The sequence below is a fragment of the Pezoporus occidentalis genome, unplaced genomic scaffold, assembly GCF_034315485.1.
Source record: "Pezoporus occidentalis ecotype Australia unplaced genomic scaffold, CSIRO_AGI_Poc_V1 ctg24, whole genome shotgun sequence".
In the NCBI taxonomy this organism is placed as follows: domain Eukaryota; kingdom Metazoa; phylum Chordata; class Aves; order Psittaciformes; family Psittacidae; genus Pezoporus; species Pezoporus occidentalis.
The window spans coordinates 411,103-429,730 of record NW_026914285.1 but is presented as its reverse complement, the minus strand read 5'-3'; the positions used below and the strand labels follow the sequence as shown (position 1 = coordinate 429,730).

Sequence of the window (18,628 nt, the reverse complement as noted above, 5' to 3'; positions counted from 1 at the left end):
CACACGTGATGCTAGACCAAGGGCTGCTTTGGACGCTGCCAGGAAGTTAGGTCAGCAGTACTAGGTGACAGTATCACAGGACAGTTTTTCAACTTTTCCTTGTTAATAGCAGTACCAATGGAAGTATCTATGTTTGCTCGTAAGAGAATGCTTTAATCAATAGTATCTTTGCTTTAGCAGGTATGGTTTTATTTAATAATGGGGTCCAGGTGGGGAAAGAATACATGATATTAAATTCTGCCATCTTTACTCTGTTGTTTGTTTTTTTTTCTGCACAGAAGTACTCTGGGTGTGAAATAGCTGCCTTATGATTAAAGAACATGACTATTGTATAGTCAGAATCAGCAGCTAAGGAATGGCAGAATTAAGGTTGCGTGGACAACCTGTATTGGATTGGTTGTAAAATGCTCGTTCCGTCCATTGTAGGGCTTGTGTGTGCTTGTGTGAACATGCCCATGGAGGGAGCAAAGCGGGGAGAGAAAATCCTGCCTATCAGTGCTTGCTGGCCATGGGAAGTTGTGGCCACAAAGACTGTTTTTATCAGATGGTTAGAAATGAATGACCTCACAGCTGATACGTTGTCATGATGGCTGTGTTTTGGGTCTGTGGTTGCACAGGTTGCTGCTGTAGGTTTTGAGTCGTGGCTAAGTGCTGTGTAACCATGCTTGCTGCTTGTGTCTGATGTTCTTAGGACAGCCTGATTTGGAAAGTTTTTGCTGGACTGTTGTGGCCCTGGAAGAAAGCTGCTAATTTGTATTTTTGGCTTTTGGCTTATACTTCTGGCAGGGCCACACAATGTGTCCCATGCTTGGCAGCAGTGACTGCCTGGCTTGAAAGCTGTTGTGCATTTAAATCACCCTGCTCAGCTGGAGCACTGCAATAGGAGTTCTTTGGTTTTGTTTGGGGTTTTCACAGTGCTTGATGTCTGGAAAACCCATGATGTATTTTTGCCTTGTTACATGTTGGAGAAACTTAAGAAACCCTGGATGTTGCATGGTCAGCTGTGTGCGCTGTGAAAATACTTCATTGTGTTTTCTGCCACGCTAACAGGTAACGTGAACTACTTAAGTGGGTCTTTCCTAATTACTTTTCCTGGTAACCCTGGAGTAAACTGAAAGGTTTTCTAGGAAACACAGTGTAGGACCCAGTACTACAATAATTGTGTAATAGGCTAAGGGACCAAAATCTTCCTTTTTTATTTTTTATTTTTTTTATTTTAACCACAGTTGGCAGCCTCTGTGGTGTCCTGTCATTCAAAGGCTGCAAAAAGGACAGATTTCTGCAGAAATGTCAGTGAACCCACATATGTGGACCTGCTTAATGTCCATTTGCCAGAGGCCCTGAGGTGGTAGCAAAGGCACACAAGGTTGTGTGCCACCTCTAGCCTCCTGCTCCCTAGCGCTGCACAGGTGAGGCAGGCCAGGTCCCTAGGGCAGAGCCAGCCTGGAGGCTGTTCTGAGTAATCACAGGGGTTGTTCTGACACCCAGCTGCTGCAGCAACGCTGTGGCCCTCTGTCCAAGCATAACAAATGCATTGAAAGCCTTGGCAGGTCTGTGGAAAAGCATCTGTACAGTGCGAGTTCCTCCTGTGCTGGCACAGAAGGCACCGTCACCAATATTACTGAAAACTAAAAATGGTTACAGCCTTCTAACAAGGCGAGGTTATTTTGTGAGAAGAGCCGTGGTTCTTGGGAGTGAGAGAGTGAGTCTATTTTAGTGGTAGTTGGAGGGTAGTGTTATAGCTGTTGTGACATAACTGCCAAAGCTGTGTCCCTCTTCAGTAAACTTGAATGTGTTTTGTTCCTGCCTAATAGACTATAGTACTTTAAAAAACGACTGTAGAAAACCAGGCTAAGCGAAGCCCTCGGAACTCAACCAGAGAAGAATCACAACACCCTCTGCTGGTACTAGTGGCGGCTCCTTCCTCTTCTCCTCAAGGACTTGCCTGGCGGATATCCTAGAAATAGTGAAAGGCAGTTCTGAAGTGCAGTGCTGGATCCTCTTGATTAAACTGAGGTTATTTTAAATCATCTGTTGTTCTTTTTTTTCCTGTAGAAACTTGATAGTTTCATCTGATCAATAACACTGCTGCTAAAACAGATGGGGAGCAGGTGGTGATGGTTTTTCTCCACTTTGATATGTGGGAATCCATGTTACTTTCTGGATGTACAGAAGCTTACTCTTGGTGGCAAACTGACTGAAGTTGGAGGTTCTGTGTGCAAGTATGCTTCTGAAGACAGCGTCCATCCCTTTGATGTGCTGATAGTTGCCAAATCCACTGGGTAAACTTGTGGTTTTGTAGAGTAACCATGTGTTCCTAGGGCCTTTCCTAGAGCTTATCTCTACATGCTTGCTCAAGATTGTAGAAAGCCTCTGTGTCACTTGTCTGTCAGATGATGAGCAGTCAAAAGCAGGCAGGCTGGCAGATTAATTTATTTATTTTTGTCTCCCCAGTGCGTACAGTCGTGCTCTCAAACTCTTGGTAGGCCTGTTGCATATTAATATCCACTCATCTGCTGCCTTCTTGGCTCAGGATGACCAAGGAGGAAATCACAGGTTAAGATGGGGAGTGGACACCTTTTTAATTTCTTCTTATAGAACACATCTGATGCCTGCCAAAGTAACCCTCTGCATGTTCCTGACCCTCCTCCTTCTCCTTCTCTTACCCACCTTGCCTCAACATGCAACAGATCGTGGTAGGTGCTGCCGCTTTCATTCGGAAGAATCATCTTCACCCACAGTATATTTATTTTATGGCAGGGCTGGGACTCTGTGGTGCTGACCTCCCCTCTCTCCTGCCTGCAGCCTGAGGAGGATGAGGGAGCATTCAGAGAGCAAGGGTCTGTTGCTGCAGTGCTTGGACGCAGAGCCCAGCACCGCTCTGGGGCATCACAGTTTAAGCTGGAGCAGGGGGCAGAGGGATGGGGATGGCTGGCTGGGTGTTCGGTATTAATAACAGTACCATTCCCAGTAAATGGTTGCTTACGTAATTCTGTTATGAAAGAATGGTGCTGGCTGAGCTGAGCTCCTCTCTCTGGCTTATGAAAGTATCCCTTCAGCGTGCTGGTGATGCTCTGCCTCCTGCATGAGAAGGGTTAAGAGGAGACAACATCCTGTCAAAGACCTTGTTTTTAATTTTGCCTCTCACACTGGCACAGATCCGGCTAAGAGCAGCCCAGATTAGTTCGGAAAACCTTTGAAGAGATTTAAGATGTCCTTCAGCCAGTTTGAAGGTTTTTGTCTTGCAAATCCAGTACAAGGGCGCCTGCAGGCATCTCGACCCTTGCTGTGCTGCTGATGTAGCTCAAGGTCACACCAACCCGCCCTGTGACATTCAGCAGCACACACACGCAAAATTATGCGGTGAAACTGCTTCAGCATTCAGCCAACCAACAACTTCCTCAGTTCCTCACTAAAGGAAGAAGTGTGTATTTTTTTTTTCCTTTCCCCCTTTTTTTTTTTTTTTTTTTTTTGGCTTCGTGGATTTTTTTTTTTGCTGCAGGAAATAATCCAGGATTTCTGGTGTGTGTGATGACAAGGTCATTTCTTAATTAGAACACATGTAAAGAACAAAGCTAAATGGCTTCAAAACAGCTTTGTAGTTGATGGAGAGGATTTAAATTATTTAAAGAGATAGTCACCCAAGTATGATGGAAACTGAATTCTAAACACATTAACTCTTTCAGTACTCTACAGTTTCCATATGCTACTCAAAAGAAAATGTCAAACTTGATGAGCATTATTGCTGCTGCTGCTAAATGAACATTTTTACAGCTATTTATAGTTAGGGTTGTATTATGCTTTCTCTTATCAGAGTTATGAAAGCAAGTTTGGGGTTTTGGTTTGTGTGTTTTTTGAGGTTGTTTGATTTTTGGTTTGGCTTTTTTAGACAGTGAAACATTCCAGGCTGGCTAGAGAGCAAGAGCTAACTATAGGACATTGCATCTTGGAGATCAGTGACTTAATTTTTACCACATTTCATATTTTGGTGAATGTATTAGCATAAGTATAAATGTGTGTGAGTACACGTATGAATTACAGTGTGAGCATACAGGTATTACTGCTTCTGGGAGAAATCTGGACTGCTGTCCTCAGCACTCAGTGTGGTTACAAGGCATGAGAATATAAAGAAGGTCGGTTTGAGATTAGGGAATGGGAAATGAAAGGAGAGAATTGACAAGATAAATGGCAGCTTCCTTCACTTTGAAATGACTCTGAGCTGGCTGGAGAGAGGAGGTGGTATCTTGGAATATGAATTTTGTTCCTCATACTTGTTTGTTTCTTAGACTCAAAGCACCTAAATATAAAGGCATTGTTTTAACCGCTGTTAAACCGCTGTTTCAGCTGTGTTTTGAGGTGGTTGTATATTAATGATCTATCTTCATACCCTTATCCTATTACTTTTTTTTCTTATTCTGTTTTCTAGACTTCTGTAAATACCTGTGGGCTAGTAAGCTGATCACCTTTCTGTGGCTGCCTCGGGGAGGGCAGAGCCCAAGGGTCCCATGGCCATCACTTGCCCCCACTTTAACTCCCACTATGCAAAGGGCTGACCCAACACACCAGAGAAGAAGCTGGATTTACTGTGGTCTGTGGAACCTGCCTTTGGGTACCAGCACCCAGTAACTTTCCAGGTTGGCTGCTCAAGAAAATAGCGAGGGTAAAAATATATTTGGATATTGTTCACCAAGGGGAAAAAACGGGAAAAAAAAAGCATTGAATGGAAACTTTGCTGGCAAACTTAGGACTGTATGTGTGTTTAAAGATGCTACTGCATGATGCGTCAGGGAACTGAAATGTGGTGAAGTCAGTCTTCCCCCTGTAGGCAAAAGTCTAGCACTTAACTCAGATTTAAGTGTTTCAAGTGTAAATGGCATAAAATGTACTGAGAGTTTATCACTTGTTTTGGTTCTTGTTTTGTTTGTGTTTTCTGGGGTGAATCATGTTCAGATGGAACATGAGGTGCAGCAAATGTCAAATGTTGGACTGAAATGGAGTATGCTTACTAGAGAGAGCTTGTGCTGGCTCTTCGGACCTCCTGAGAAAGGGGGAAACTGCCTTTGCCAGGATAAAGAGGCAAGATCACTTGCTACAACTTCTTTCCTCTTTGAGTTCCGTTATTTTCCTTTCCCTGGTGCTATGTGGCTCAGAAAGGGCTTGTGAGAAGAAAACAATGGAGTAAAACACTCTCCACGCAAGAAAGATGGATAGAATGGAACTGATGTGCTCTGTGAAATCTGCATGTTGTGCCCTTGCCTGGGGTGTGTCATGCCCTTAGTATTATGGGAGACCTAAGCTCACCTGCTAGTAATTTCTAATTTACTGTCCTAATTCATCGATTTGTTATCACTAATTGTACTTCATTTACTTCTGTGTAGTTTCCAGTACCTAAAGGGTTGAAAGGTTGCTGTAATTGGCACCCGCAGCTGCTCTTTCTTTTGACAGGGGATAATTTTGCAGCCTATGCTTTGTGTGACAGCTGCCTAATTGGGCATTCTCCCCTTGTAGCAAGCCTGCCTCCTCCAGCCTCCCTGCTGACAAATGGTGGTGGATTATAGATGAGGACACGCTGACCCGTTCGACCTTGCTGAGACAGCGGGGAGGGGCCTCCTGCTACTTGAGGGAAGCTTTGGGTCATTTAAAGGACAAGGTCATGAGCCAGGTGGGGAAATGACATGATATCACATGACAATAGCCCGGTGACATGGTCAGTATGTCAAGGACAAACTCATCAGTATTGATTAACTGCTTTTTCCTGGTGTCTCTGCAAACCCACTGATACTTCAAAGATATGTTGCTGGTTTGCTCTAGATAGAGTGCTAAATGTTATTTTGGGGGTTATTTGGGGGAGTATTTGTGCAGTGTTTTCTGCTCAATACAGAATATGTGCAAAAGCAGTGTTGCTAAACACACACCCCCTCTCTGCCCCCGTATCCCCCCCCCCCCCCCCAATAATAACTTATAGGGTTCATTTCAGTGCTTTTGGTAAAATGTACGTCTGCATGTACAGTAAGGAAAATGCCATGAAGACTGCATGACAGGGCAGAACTTGAGAGGGGAAAAAATCTCTCCTTTTAAATTTCAGTATTTCATTTTTCACTGCTATGTGAAATGAATGCGTATGAACCCTTACGAAAACACGTGTATCCACATATATACAGCTGTCTGGAATGTGCAAGAAGTGTTTAAATAAAGCCAACCAAAGAGAAAAGTTAAATATAAGTTGAACATTTAAAGGAAGTCTTACATTAGCTCAAGGGCAATACCGTTAAAATAATGCCTTGTCTATTTTGAGAACTAATGCAATACCCAGCCATGCCAGGCAATAAAAACCTGCTAAGTGGGTTTTCAAAAATGTGAATACAAGTGACAATATTTTGAGAGCATCTTCATGCTGCATTTCTATGCTAATAAACTTCAAGGTAAATGAGCAGCTTGTTTGACATTTGCTATGTTAGACAATAATAAAATGCTTTCTTCTGGCGTAATTAGACTTGATAGATTGATTATGTTAAGAGGTAAAGATAAATATAATCAAAAAGAAAACTGTCTTGGAGGGAGTTACTGCCTTTTTTTTTAACTTTTAACATTGTCGTTCTTGTTTAGCCAATGCCTAATGGTGTGTCTTGCACAAATACGTGTACCCATGCACTCACACACATGTGCATGCACAGACACGCGCAGCATGCAGTGAGTTTCTGAAACAGCCTGTGAAGAGGGGTGTTCACCTAGGAGCACGGTTCCTGTTTCTGTGAGATCTGATTTGTTGTTGGTAGCTGTTGTGTCTGAACCTCGTCACTTCATCAGGATGTAATTTTACTCCCCTGAGGTAAAAAGCAGTCAGTGGTAAAGTGTGATAAATTAGTGTTCTCAAGTAGATGCGCGTACGTGTGCGTGTGTTTAATTCTGACCTTGCTGTGCATGTGTTTAGCTGCTCTTGGTGCCCGAGTCAAGCCTGGTGGAGGTTTAATCCTGTGCCCTTGTACACGTATACTTGATTAGTAGTTGTGGTTCTCTCAGCAGAAGACATTCTGCCCTCCTCCTTGTATTGGTCGGGACCCAGGCACTGGGGAGTCAAGTCAAAGGAGAAAGAAAAGAGATTTTGCATTAGTATTCTGTGAAAGCCTTACTGTCTGCAGAACAAATTGATTGCTACGGTGTACCTGTGCTTGGCACCACTGCTGTGAAAGAAAGGTATGGTTGTAATCTGTTTTATTGTATTACATATTGTGGCACTCCAGGAATGTTTAACATTGGGCTCTTCGATGGCACATGCTAGAAGTCTAAGTAAAGAAAAATGTGAATGAATGAATCAATGAATGAATGAATGAAAAGTATGTGAGGCTGTCATATCGGCAGCTTTGTTTACTACAATGAACTAAGTAGCCCCTGCTAATGAGACTAAATTTATATGCCAATGGCAATGCAAGGAGATGATTCACTGAATTTTCTGTATTGTATTCAGTTACTCACGTCTGTGTCAGTAGTTGCTACATACCTACACAGATAAAATTCTAATTAACATTTTAAGGAGGCTTTGCTTCAGCTTTCAGCAAGATTGTAGATGTGAAATAGATGGATAGAACATGGATGTGTGTGCCTCTTTAAATGGTTTTTCCTAGTTTTTAATCTAGTGCACTGGTTTTACATGGAGGGGGAGGGGGTGAGGGGAGGTATGAAAATATGAAAATCTTAGATGTACTGCTGTGATAAACAGAACAAGAACAAAGCTGAGGAGAAGTCTTGCAGATTTGAGCCTCCAACTCACCATCTCTTTCTCTCCCCCTCTTCCCCCCTCCAGTGTAAATGAGCACGAATATTTTAATGAGAAAGCTAGTGCTCTTCATTTCCTTAACTCAGTTGCAGACTTTGCACCGTTGGTTCTCTGGTTTTATAGATGCTCAGCTGTGTGTTGATGAGAAGTATGAAGCACTCCATTAATAGAATTCAGGCTGTTTCATAGAGAGCTGTGCTTACTGCTTCGTTCTTGGCATCACTGAAGTTGTGTTGGTGATTATTTGGATGTTTGCTTGTGATCACTCCAAAACATCTGAAGTATCTGCTCTTGTTGTTCAGACATTCCTGACTAATTAAGTTTAGAACAGGTGGCAGACTCCTGGGCATTTAAATCTGCATATAAACCTAATCTAATAATGTGATGAGAAGATGAAAATCCATTTTTCCTGTTGTGTTATCACCATGCACAAGCTGCGGAGGTATTTGCAAAATCCTTTCTCTACTCTTTGTCCTGGCAGGTGATGAGTAAACAAGTTGCTTTAAGGAAATGAGGGACTTGGAAAACACTGTATGTGGAGGAGCAGTCATGGACTATAATAGTTACTTCTGTCATACGGCCTTGCTGACTTAAGATTAACACTTCATAGATGTGCAGTATATTTATATGAGTGTACCCTTGAGCTTACATTTTACACCTTGCAAAGAGTGTGAATACAGTCTTATGCATGCAAGTCGTTGATCTTCAAGATCCTTTGACAGCTAAGAAAATTTCGAAGAACCCTGGATAGGGAAGCTCTGTGATGTGACTGTACTCAAATAATGATGTCTTTAATTTTAACTAAGTAGTCATATCTTACTTATTCAAGGCAAATATTTTGTGAGTGAGCTGTTCTTCTGCCTGGCTTTTCTTTTTTTGTTTTTTGTTTGTTTTTTTCAAGTATAAACACATGTTGTCATGATAAAAGTCAGTAAAAACAGTTGCGCAATTCACACAGCAGATCACAAGATCAAGGGAGTACCATGTTTAACAAGATTTGGGAAGTCAACTGCAGTCATACTGCAGAAATGGTTAAATCTTACATATCATAAATATTACATTCTGTACTGGCCTTTTTTTAGATTTTAACTAGTTAGTGACAGGTGGTCGAGCTCTGAAGAAGGTGTTAAATAAATAGAGGGCAGTACTCCATTTCAATGCAATTAACTTTTGTTCATAAATAATTCAACCTGTGACTTTAAATAAATGATTAGAGGAAAAGAAAATGACATGTGATTAAATCCAAGTCCTTGGAAACATTTTACCAGTCGAGATTGTTGTGGCTGCTTTGAGACTTCTTGTAATTCCTCTTTTGAATAAGCCAGTCCTGGGAGTTGTGGGGTTTTTGGTTTGTTTTGTTTTCATCAGTTATTAGTGTCTGAGTAGAGATATGAAGTATACTCTTTAGATCATAGTTAAAAGAGGACTGATGAGTGCATGGTTTTGTTACCTCAGTTTTCCTAGTGCCATCAGGTTGAGTAGCATATGATTTTTACCTGTTTTTTTTTTTGGTGGGGGTTTTTTGTTCTTGTTGTTGTTTGGGGTTTTTATGGAAAATGGAAGGATGTTTGCAGAATTAAAACTTTTATTGCCAGCTTTAATGAATGAACATGTACTGAATCCTCAGGTAACGCTAAAATCTTCATGAGAATTTTGCAATACAGCTTGGCCTGGGCTGGAGTGAACGACTATATCCGGGGGAGGGGGAACCTCTCAGGCCCTTCCCACCCAAACCTTCCCCCCTCACCCCCCCCAAAAAAAAAAACCCAACAAAACCAAAAAACTCGTACAAAAAAAAAAAAACACCAAAAAACCAAACCCAAAATAACACAACCAAAAACAAACCCACCAAATAAAATTAATCAGATTCAAAATACATTCTTACGATCCATTGGAGGCAGGCAGTTGATTCCAGCATTGGTTAACTGAGTAACATCGCCTTTTGTCTGGAAATACTGAAGTTTTAAATAAGAGATGGTGCTGGAGCGTATCATCAATTTGGGCAGATGTTAGAGGCAAATTCCAGTTTAGGTGTGTTTTTGAAAGGTACCTGTTCCCTGCTTGAGATTGTGAAATGCCTGTTTGCAATCTCCACCCCTTTTCCTTCTGTTACCATGCTTTACCTTAGTAAGGAAAGAGGAAATGGAGGTGTTGCGTAACTTCTCTAAGTAAACAGATTTTCTGTGCAGATAGATACTGAAAGCAGCCTTAACCAGTGCTGCAGCCTCCAGGTTCCTGCTAATGCCAAAGGCAGTTGTGTAATTAGTGGCCTTGTGTACTGAACTGAGACTGCTTTGAAACCTCTGGAGGGAAATATTTTGTCTATTATGTTGGTTAGCTTTCCCTGAAAATTAAAAGTGTTGCTGATACTCCATTGGGGTGGTGGGGGAGGATTTTACAAGGCCTGATAAATAAGCTCTGGCATCTTTTTCCTGACCACTGGACAAAACATCTGCAGCAGCAGAATCAAACTAAATGATTGAAATGGAGCCATCAGTAGAAATTAAATCAGTCTTACTTGAGGGGGTGAGCATGGTAAGATAAGGAAGTGGAAAGCTGCATTTAGAAGATTTTGTGTGGTTTCAAGATGTTTTCACTGTAAAATTGTAGAAAGAATTGGGACCTGGTTTTGGTACTTGGTACAATTTCAGTCATGGTAAATGAACTAAAGTAGACAAGATTATTAATCTTTATCTAATATATTCTCCTGAAGCCATTTGAAAAACCTGGGGTGTATTAAAAGTTTCAAACAGCTTTTTTTCTTTGTTTCTACAAACCAAAGATTTTTAGAGAATCGGCATCAACCATAATGGCAGTGACTGTTAGCAGCTACAAGATTTGAGATATTTCCCTTCCTCCCAGATTTACAGTTTTTGTAAAACCAGTTTTTGTCAGCCACTTGATCTGTTTTCTCTCACTCTGACAAAGAGTACGTGTGCCAGGTGTCTGCGAGTTCTACAAATTAATAAGTTAGTTATTGAGTTTGGTCAATTTGGAAACTTGCAGCTTCATATGCTGGAACTGGGACAAGAGGAAATGGCCTCAAGCTGTGCCAGGGAGGCTTAGACTGGATATTAGGAAACATTTCTTCACCAAGAGGGTGGTCAGGCATTGGAACAGGCTTCCCAGGAACAGTGTGGAAACACCATCCCTGGAAGTGTTCAAAAAACATGTAGATGAGGCCCTTAGTGTTGTGGTTTAGGGGGACTTGGCAGTTGTGGTGTAAAGGCTGGTTTTGATCTTAAAGTTCTCTTCTAACCTAGTTGATTCTAGGAATTTGAGTTTGCAGGAACTCATCAGGCAAAATGCTAATGTTGACTGTTAAAGGATGAATATTCCTCTTGTGCTTTTTGGCTTTCTAAATGGGAGGCAAACTTGTTTCTGCAGACTTAGTTCTAGTTACTGGTGCAACTTGCAGTGTATGCTCAGTCAGGCTTTGCGTAATCCGGGGTTCCAGAGCCTGGGCACCACAAAGCATTTTAACACACATAAAAAAGAAAAAATGCCTCCTGTGTCAATTGATTTGCCCCTGCAGTGTCAGTCACCTTTCCTTCATAGCTCTGCCTCTAGCATGGACTGCTGGAGTCTAGTTTATACACTGGTGTACCTATGGGTGAATGCACGTCTTGTTTTCTAGTCCGTCCAAGCAATCCAATGCTGTGAATGTATTGCAGCTGAATTAGACTAGTAAAAAGCAGGTTTTGCCAGCTTTAGAAAGCAAATAAATAAAAATGGACCTGTTTGGGAAGGAAGTGCTTAGATACGTGTATACACGTTTATGCATGCTTCAGTGAGAGATCCTTGTTTTAGGATAAAAAGGACTTTGTTGTTCTTGGTTAGGAAAGAGAGTGAAAGTGGGCAGTGGATCGTAAGAGCCACTCCTGCAAAACTCTTTGCTGCTGCTGCTATGCAGTGATCCTTCCAGCTCCAATGAACAAAATAGTACTTGCCCAGCTCATTAGCACTGTTTCAGCAGGTCGGATCTCTTGAGAAGTAGGCGAAGTTTATGGAATTATGGTTTTGATCCTAATGCCATCATTCATCTTTTCAGTTCAATACTGACACAGTTGTTTTCTCAGACAGACTATCATTTCAGTAGGTATAGTGGAAAACCTGTGCTGGCTGTAGTTGACTGACACATATCTCCCCTAAAGATAATGGCAGTGCTGATATTTTTTCTTACCTTGGAAGACAAAAGCATTTACTGTGGTGTGCAAGTCCTTTTCCTTTAGTAAGCCCCATTGTTTCCTCAAGTTCACTGTGCTCGGTTCTTTTTTTTTGTTTCACCAGTGGTGGGCAGGAGGGATGAGACACCACCCACAAATGGTAAAGAGAGAATATCTTGTTATTAAAGGGCTAAATGAGATTTAGAAAATCTTTCTTTGCTATGGGTGTAGACTTCATGTAACTGTGGGTGAGTTGCTTAATCTTCCTTGTATACACTGTTCCTCGTGTAAAGGGGGAATATTTCAAAGGACTGCTGTGATATGTTCATTGATGTTTGTAAAGTGTGCTGTTTTGTCTATATATCAAGTAACTTTTTTCTTTCAGTTTTGACAGTGCCCAGTAGCCTTCAACATGGTTTAGACCCACACAGTGCCTATAATGAGAGGTCCTGGTGAACAATAGAGGAGTAAAATTACTATGATCAGTCTGCAAAGAGCTGCAGCCATCTAACATCAGATACTTAGATGTCAGATTGAAATAGGTCTTTGGTAACTGAAATGCCTCTTATTGTCATTAATTTGTTTGTGAGTGAGGATTTTTATGACCTCGGTTTATGTGTAAGTAACATGGAAATGAATTCTGCAGTTAATTCAAGTCCAAAATAGTTTGGGATTTTCTTTTCCAGATTCATGTAGTGGATGGATAGTCTATGAAAATCCCTTCTATGGTTAGTAATGTTGCATACTATCTGCAGCTTGGCAGTGGAGTACATCAAGGGTTATTTTTTTAATTATAGAGTTTTGAAATGATGGTTGTATATTGCCTCAAAGAAAGGAAGGATGCTTGGTCAACTTCAGACACTTCTCAGCTTTTCTATCTGTGACTGTCATTTTAACAAAGAAAATAATTTCATGGAAGGGTAGTTCAGATGCATGTTCTGTGTAATTTGCAAGTGTGGGCTCTTGCATGTAGTTACAGCTGACAGTACAGTCAACGGAGGGAAAAGTCTCTTATCAACAGTACCCTGCTCCTGAGAGCATTTCTTCTGTTCTCCATGATTTATGAGATCATGACGTGAAAGGTTTTTTGTGGCATTCAGCTGGTCATGATGGAGTGCAAACCAATTTGAAATTTAAAATGGCTGGATGAACTTTACTATGCAAAAATTAAACTTGTAATCAAATTTGCCGGTCAAACAAAGAGAAATGTTTAATTTAAACAAGAGAGGTTTTCGTGTCAGTACCTAGCGCAGGAAAGGTTTTGCTGACATATCCCAGTCAAATAGTCTGGGGTTTTTGGATATGCATTAGGAAAACTATCATAAATACTACTGCCTTTCTCATGATCGGTGTCTGTGTAGAACGTGGATCATGCTTGCTCTTGGAAAATACCCACGTATATTAAACTGAGGCAATTAAAGGTAAGCACAAAAATGCCTGGAAAACTTGAGAAGGATACTTCCAGTAACATCTTATGTTCAGATGGATTAGCAAAAGGGAAGCTGTTGTTATTCCATGGTTTTTAGAGTCATTTGTGTCTTACCAGGCAGCTGACAAAAATAATTTACATTCAGTGCACACTTTGCTTCTCATATGTAGAAGTTAATTACAAGAATAGTTTAGTCTATTAATTTTCATTCTGGAATCTTACTCCCTATCCCCCTATGTAAGTGGAGCTTTCGGTCTGATTTTTCTCTTTACCTCCCCCCCACCACGTTCTCAACAATAGATTACAGTCAAGATGTTTCAGATCTTGCAGTCCTCCCATTTGTTCCACTGGTCAAGATCACAATAAAAATAATCTAAACTCCTGAAGACTTTTACTTCCTGTCCGTATGCATTGTAACATGATGTTTATTGCAGTGCAGTGGAAATGCTTCCTACAATGGTAGAGAAAAACAGCTCGTGTTTTAGGAACCATGCTACCTAAATATCATCTCTGGCTTTGTATCTTAATGAAGCAGGTTGCCTATATCCTTTCACAGTGTGCACTGTCCTACATCATCTTGTTTCTGCTGCTCTTTTACATGGGGACTTTATGCTTCTGAAACAGTGTCCCAGGCAGCTTGAATAGCCTCACTGTCTTCACCTGCCATTGATGCTTTTCTACCTTATACCTACCTTTCCCCCTACAGCTCCTCCTTTCCAGTTAGTTATCCCTGTATCTTGTTTTAGCTTGCAAGCACTTTTGGGTCATAGTGTAAAATGTACGGGAATATAAAATGTTTTACAATAGTAATTATGCTGGTGTGTTTCCCAGCAAATGTCAAGCACAGACAGACTTGCTCTCGTAAACCTGGCAGCATATAGAGAAGGTGAGTGGAATTTGCATCACAGTAGGTTGTTCTCAGTAAGCCAAACAGTTCACCTTCAAAAGTGCTACAGGCAAGCTTTGGGTTATGTGATTTAATAGAGAAGATACCAAAGGGACTTCAGAAGGAAGGGTTAAGTTTTATGTGCAATAAAACTGAAATCAGAGGTAGACCTAGTGAATCAAATCCCTCTGATCTGAGGAATAGAAGGAGAAATTATATTCCAAAAGGTGGAGAATTTACAGAGTTAAGTCTGCTGTTTGGGCTCAGAAGGTAATTTCATTAAGGCGACTGAGATACAAAAGTCCTCCTTTGTTTCCTTGAACGAGATCTTATGTTTAGCTGGTACCTGAGGCAGGTACTCTCTCTGCCTTCATCTTCCTCTTCAAAAGTTTACTTGTTCATGTTGTGTTTGGTACCGTTTGCTGTCATGATTAAAAAAAAAATAAATAAACATCTCTATGAGAAGACTTTTTCCTAGGAGCTGTATCTCCTTTCCTTCTCTGGTCATTCTTCCATCTGTGCTCTCTGAAGGGATAGCAGATTGTGTTGGGCTAAGGATATTGTCCTTGTACCAGCCAGGGAAAGGAAGGTGCTTTCACTAGGTTTTTAATAGCAGCAGTTCAAGATAAGGGTAGCCCTTGGGTACTGGTTTTTCTTCTTTCTACATTATATTTTAGCCCTCCTGTACCCATTTCCCCATATTATTAATCTTTGTGTTCTGTTGATCTTTTAGCATGTATCACTCTTTCTTTCCTCTCCAATCATATGTAGTAAAAGAAAGGTTTTGGGTGAATCTGTATTATTACAGCAGCATGTATTGTTGCACTGCAAAAACAATAAAGGTGTTTTTTCTTCTGTAAGAGAAGGGAAAACAGGCTTATTCTGGAGGCCAGTATTGCTCTAGGGCTTCATTTAATTGTTGCCCAGCTGAATTCATATAATGTATGTACTCAGCATCTCACAGGTGCAGTGTATTTGTTTTAAACTTCATACAGCCTGATGAGGGAAAGGGAACAAATAGTGTGGTGTGAATCTGTGAGGAAAGGCAAGCAGCATACATCATTTGTGTTTTGGCTTGTGGTTTTGCAGGAAGTATTTTGGGTGGATTTGGATTCATTTTTGCTACAGTGATTTACTGTTGGAGCAGAGGAAGAAATAGCCTCCAGAGTGTTGATGATCTTTGCCTGGGGGGAGCAGTGCAGAAGCATAATGGAATTTCCTGTGAGAGGTGCCTGAGTATTACAGTAAACATGAGTGTTTGTGGAAACAAAAGAGTAAGGAAGAAGGGCACAGTAAGTGGTTAGGCTATGTGGATAGAAGTAAAGTTATTAATGTCTGTAGAACTCTGATGAGAAATTTTAGATTCAATCTAGAGCAAGAGAAAAACAATTGAAAACTTGAAGTAAAGGGTTATATGGTCAGAGTGCCTTGAGGGGAAAGGATTACACTAACAGCTGTGTTTTGTGTAGTGTGGAAGGATTGTTGGTGTCTGTAATGTTACAGAAGTGTGGTTGTAGAAGTAGGGAGCTGAGAGAAGACTAGAGTAACTTCAGGATAATAGTGGGAGAAGATGAGTAAGATTTTTAGAGGAGGAGGATGCAGTGTCAAAGGTGTGTGCTGTTTGCTTGGTTGTCGTTTGTTTTTCTTTTTTCATTGTGGTTAATGGATAGTCGGGAGTGTCAGCATAAAGGTAATCTCCTGATAACAACTTTTTCTGACACAGTGGATAGCATTAACAAGGTGAGGAGATTTATCTCTCTCCTGGCAGGTTACCTTTACCAGCTTGCTCAGCTCAGCTTTTTGCTGGTCAAGCTCTGGTAGTGTCACAAACTGACCATGGATATAACCAACTTCAGGCAGAAACTATTTTAGTCTGTTGATACCTTGTTAAGAAGCAAGATGTACTCCCTGTCATGAGCTGATACTGAATTAACAGAATGACATTCCTGTTACAGTAGAAATAAAATTTGTTTTCGTCATAAGTTTCTGCATCCTGATATGAATGTATTTATTTTTGCCAGGGTGGAGTGAAAAGCAGATTCACAAAGAACCAGCACTGACAATTGAAAGGTACGAATCTCTGCCCCTGAACTTGAGTTTACTAACCTGTATTTTTTTCTCACCCCAGGTGTGGGGTGGTAACTTTATCTAATTCACACTAGCTTTAACTGTATCCCCCTTAAAAATTCTGAGTCTATTTCACATCCCCAGTTAGTCTTTGATCTCCTTTTCCTGAGGTTGCTAACTAGAGTGCCAAGATAAGAATCTGCTGAAAGTTTCCAGGGAAGCCATAGACATGATCACCTGCCCACCAAAACTTTTCTCAGCAAATGGATTTTAAATTATATGCTTTTAGAGCAAGAAGTCTCTTTGAGAAGAGTGGGGTTTTGGTTGTTTGGTTTCAGTTGGGTTGGGTTTTCCCCCCTCTGTTCTTCCTTTGTTGCCCTGTTTGATTTGAAGCTCCCTTGGCCAGTATGATTTGCTTCTGCATTAATTTGGTATTTGTGAATCTGCTTGTGGTTCTGTAAGATGCTGCAGGTACATATCAGCCTGAACTGCTGTGGAATGAAATCACATCAATGTAGTCTTTGGTGAAGTTCTTTTGGTATTGCTCACTGATGAAATTTAGCAACAAGGGTTGAACAAAAATGTTCTTTCCTAGTTTATGGCAGGATTATTGTAAGGCTAATAGAAGAAGCAAAAGTACAATTTAGTGAGATTACAGGCAGTCAATGAAATTTATCATCAGGTCATCAACAATACCTTACTATATATTGATTCAATATATAGAAAATGTGAGTTACTTATTGATGGTATATTGAGCTGGGAAATCGCTCTTCTGCATACATCAAGCAAAGATGGCTACATATACAAAGGACAGGAGCTGTGACCTGTCAGCCATGCTCAAATCTCTACCATGAAGCTGGAAATAATACCTAGCCTGATCAGCTGAATCAATAGGGTTGTAGCTATGGAAAATATTATACATGATAATACGTGATACATAATTTAAGCTATTTTCATGGATTTTCACAGGTTCATTTGCTAGATTCAGGAACCTTTTGTTTTATGGTAATCCCCCCCCCCCCCCAGTTTATCAGTAGACATTAAGGGAACAGATTAAAACTGTAATTGCAACTTTGAAATATTTCTGTAGGTGTCATGTCGCATCTGTCCTGTCTGTGCCTCCTTTCCCCCAAAGCTAAGGCAAGATCTACAGAGGCAGATTCACCACCTACCTCACACTGCTTTTCATTGTTACCACCAGCCGATTTTGCTAGATGAAGAATCAGAATTGGTACCAGACTTCCAGCATGTGGGAAACCAGATCACCAGCTATAGTTGGTGTGTGTTGAGCAATTTGAGGATTGGGAAAGCTGAGTTAACTGATTTCACACCTCTTGTTTGAAAAAGGAAATCCTATGCTGTGTCCTGAATAATAGAAGAATATTCAAATTTTGAATGTGAACCAGTTTGCTTGTAATAGTCATGATGCTTAAACTGGTAATGTATTGCTGGTTTTCAGTATAGTAGAAGTGCCTCTATCATGTGCCTAATTCTGCAACCTTAATATACGTTGCATCAATTAGATGCCTGTCTCATGCACAAACCTGAGCATATGCAAAATAACATGTAATTATTTTGTTATCCTATTAAAATCCACAGACCTACTTATTAGGGAAAATAAGTAAAAAGTAAAAGTTCAAGGACTTACTACTAAATTATTCATTGATATGATATTTTAACATTTTTAAAAACTTGATTTGGGATTTCACACATGTAAGTATAGCCACAGACAATGTAATTTATTTTCCTTTAATGTACCTTTACAGGATTGGGCATTGGAAGCCATCCAGTGCTTCAAGATAGTCCATTGTTGTGGACTGCTTGACTACTAAATTGACCAGAAGTACTCTCTTTGTGCTAGCTGTCATACTCATTTTTGTTGCTGTATTGGCTAGTCATTTATTGCAGTTTGTTATTAGCACCCCTTAAAAGACAGCACACTTGAAATGGTTTACCTTAGTATCTCTGTGCAGAAAGCCGTTTAAGAGGCAGAGACATAGAGAAATGGAATGGAATAGAATTGGGCCTAAAACTGCCACTGGCTGCTGGTAGCACCTGCCTCATCCCTGCTGCTTGAAAAGTGGGGGATTTGATTAAAAATTCAGAACTAGCAGAAGCCTCCTGCTCTTGCAGGTTATATGTATAAAGGGTGTCAGCATGTATTTAATAGAAAAAAAGAAATGGGGGGGGGGAAGGGGGGAGGAACCAAAACAAAAACACTACCAAAAAAAAAACCAAAACCCCCAAAAAAGACCTAACCCAACCACCATCCCCCTAACTGATGCTGACCTTTTTTATTAAAGGGT

At 40.7% G+C, this 18,628-nt stretch overlaps 1 protein-coding gene across 13 annotated transcripts in view; it reads left to right on the top strand.

The window, feature by feature from the left end:
• The window catches only part of NRIP1 (nuclear receptor interacting protein 1), a 139,353-nt gene that overhangs the window by 103,146 nt on the left and 17,579 nt on the right, over positions 1-18,628 (top strand). For 2 of the 13 annotated variants that reach the window (XM_062622106.1, XM_062622107.1), the window contains one exon: positions 16,277-16,325. The exons of 10 other annotated variants lie outside the window; for them this stretch is intronic. The gene's annotated coding sequence lies outside the window, so the exon portion shown is untranslated. Of the gene's footprint in view, positions 1-4,445; positions 4,635-16,276; positions 16,326-18,628 lie in introns of those variants that run through there. One more of the 13 variants, XM_062622108.1, reaches the window with a different exon arrangement.